At 45.9% G+C, this 3,136-nt stretch overlaps 1 pseudogene; it reads right to left on the reverse strand.

Moving 5' to 3' along the window:
• Window positions 1–408: 408 nt before the first annotated feature.
• Window positions 409–2,623, reverse strand: LOC137085354 (uncharacterized; annotated as a pseudogene).
• Window positions 2,624–3,136: the final 513 nt, after the last annotated feature.

Below are 3,136 nucleotides of genomic sequence, written 5' to 3' on the forward strand. Positions count from 1 at the left end.
CTTTAACATAAACAGCATAAGAAAAACCTAAATGTTAAAATTGTGTAAAAAAATAAAATAAAACAAAAACATTTCTTTATGCATTTATTCAGCTGAGCAGGGAGGCCCTTATCGTGCTGCTGGATGGGATGGGATGCCACAATAGAGACCCTGGTAAGGCCTCTGCCGGTGGGACATCATCTGGGATGGTCTCCAGAGTGTTTGTGCATATTTCCACTGTCCACTGCATTGTCTATCAATGGGTTTGCAGGGCTAACACAATCGACGGCTGTCATGTCGCTGCAATATTTTCAGAAAGGGGGAAGAATACATTAATCACACCATAAACATTTCAATATCCTAAAAAGTTATATGCTGCATTTCATTTGTGTCTTGTTTATATAGCTTCACAATTCTCTTACTTGCCTCTTACAAATAGTCATGGTCAGCGGGTACCTCCTCCAGGGCAGACACCTCAGCAGACAGCTGGTCTCTCCATTTTGCACCACTGACTGTCTCCAAATCCTGCTCCCCCTCATCCTCTGCCATATCCTCCTCATGCTCATCCTCCGGGGCTACGATGTCACCAACCCCAAGACAGATGTTATGGAGGATGGCACATGAAATGGTAAAAAATGACCTGTTATGACCTGAAATGGTAAAAAAGGGAACAAAAGTATAGCTTCACAAAAATAAATCAGTTTCTACTTTCACAGTATTTTGCAAATGTCTTTGCAATTGAAATTGTCCAGCGCTTGCAGGAAGATAGCCCTGAACCTGGTCTTCATCATCCCTAGAATGATGGACATAAAAGCGCTGGGCTCCCATACCTTGTACTGGCCTCTTGTAGGGAGTGATGAGGGGTAGTGGGTGTTGGAGACATGGGTACCCTCCGTCTCCGTCTGCCGTCTGCTCCGTCTGCGTATCCTCCTGGAGGAGGATACGCTGACCTCCTGTACAGTGGACTGTGGCGGAGCACTCGTGCGTCATGCACTGACCCCGGCCAGCCCACGTAGTTGTCAATGAAGCGGCCCTGGTTGTCACAAACTGCCTGCAGGATTATAGATGGGAACAGTTTCCTGTTCCTGTAGCACTGACCATCGGGGCCGCTTGGAGGCTTGATACGGACATGGCAGCCGTCGATTGCTCCTGCAGCTTTCAGGAAAGCTCTGTGCCTTGCCAGCCCTGCAAACCCACGGCAAACTGCTTCCAGCTTCTCTGGGGTGTTGGGGAGGTGGATAACTTTGTGGGGAATGGCCACCACCTCCTCAGCGACTAGGTGGACAATGCGGTGGACAGTGGAATGGGGCATGTCAAATGCTCTGGAGACCACCCTGTATGATGTGCTACACGCCAGCCAGAAAAGAAACACCAGGGTCTCAATTGTGACACCCCATCCGTGTTGTCTTTGACTTCTCAACAGACCCAGCAGCACTGTCAGGGCCTCCCTGCTCAGCCGAAAGTCAGGACGTGTGTCACCATCTCCAAAAAACCTTTCCAGGAGTGGGGCACTGAGGTTTATCCTGCAGTACAGGGGTCTGGTCAGATTTAGGGAAAGAAGGAAAAGAGAAATTATTCATTCATTTATTCACTGTATTTTATTCTTAACTGCCATGGTGAAGAGAATAAACTATATGAAATTGCACCATGAAAAGACATTAGTCAGCATTTCAACCATCAGTTTTTTTTTTGTTTTTTTTCATTTAGCATCTCTATCATTTATTAATATAGGCCTACATTTAAAGGTGTAAACCAGGAACTCAGCATGCACGCTGCCTTTTTTATTTGGAAGGGGCAAAGAATTTTAACTTACCTGGTCATGGTCTTGGCTAAACCTGAGTTACATCACCCAGCGCCGCCAGGGGTGACATATTTGCATATCTCCTCCATCAAAAGATACAATATATATATATATAAAAAAAACATTTCCATCTCCATAATTCCAATTTATTTCCTATATATATATAAATAGCTATATAGGTCTATAAAGATATGTAGGATAGCTGTCCTCTTGCACCGTTGGTATCCGATAGGAATCGATGCAATAGCAATCGTTTACACCTGATAGCGCAATTACGAAATCCAACAAAACTCGGCCGCGGCCTTTGAAGGGCACTCACTCGTTTGGGGCGCATCGTGTTCACCCGTGTTTAGAATGCTTTTATTGCCAACCGATCCCACTTTAGATTTCCTTTCCAGAATATGAAATTTAAATGTCCCTTACAGAAAGAATGTGGATTTTTTCTTCTTCTTCTTCTTCTTCTTTCGGCTGTTTCCTTCAGGGGTCGCCACAGCGAATCATCTGCCTCCATCTAGTCCTATCCTCTGTATCCTCTTCTCTCAGACCGACTACCTTCATATCCTCCTTCACTACATCCATAAAGACTCTTTGGTCTTCCTTGTGACCTCCTGTCTGGCAGCTCTAACCACAGCATCATTTTACCGGTGTATATTTACTCTCCCTCCTCTGAACATGTCCAAACCATCTCAACCTGGCCTCTCTGACTTTGTCTCTGATGTAGTCATTCCTGATCCTATCCATCCTCGTCACTCCCAAAGAGAACCTCAAGATCTTCAGCTCAGCTACCTCCAGCTCTTGCTCCTGTCTTTTCCTCAGAGCAACTGTCTCCAAACCATACAACATCGCTGGTCTCACTACTGTCCTGTACAGCTTTCCTTTCATTCTTGTTGGTAATCTTTTATCACACAACAGACCTGACACTTTTCTCCACCCATTCCAACCTGCCTGCACCTCTTTTCCACACTCCCCATTGCTCTGGACTGTTGACCCTAAGTACTTAAAATCCTGCACCTTCCTTACCTCTTCTCCCTGTAACCTAACTGTTCCACTTGGTTCTCTCTCATTCACACTCATGTATTCTGTCTTGCTGCGACTAACCTTTATTCCTCTTCTCTCCAGAGCAAACCTCCACCTCTCTACACTTTCCTCCACCTGCTCTCTGCTCTCACTACATATCACAATGTCATCCGCAAACATCATAGTCCATGGAGATTCCTGTCTGACCTCATCTGTCAGCCTGTCCATCACCACCGCAAACAAGAAGGGGCTCAGAGCCGATCCTTGATGCAGTCCCACCTTCACCGTGAAGTCCTCTGTCTCACCTACGGCACACCTTACCACTGTCCTACTGCTCTC

Source organism: Pseudorasbora parva, chromosome 8 (assembly GCF_024679245.1).
Source record: "Pseudorasbora parva isolate DD20220531a chromosome 8, ASM2467924v1, whole genome shotgun sequence".
In the NCBI taxonomy this organism is placed as follows: domain Eukaryota; kingdom Metazoa; phylum Chordata; class Actinopteri; order Cypriniformes; family Gobionidae; genus Pseudorasbora; species Pseudorasbora parva.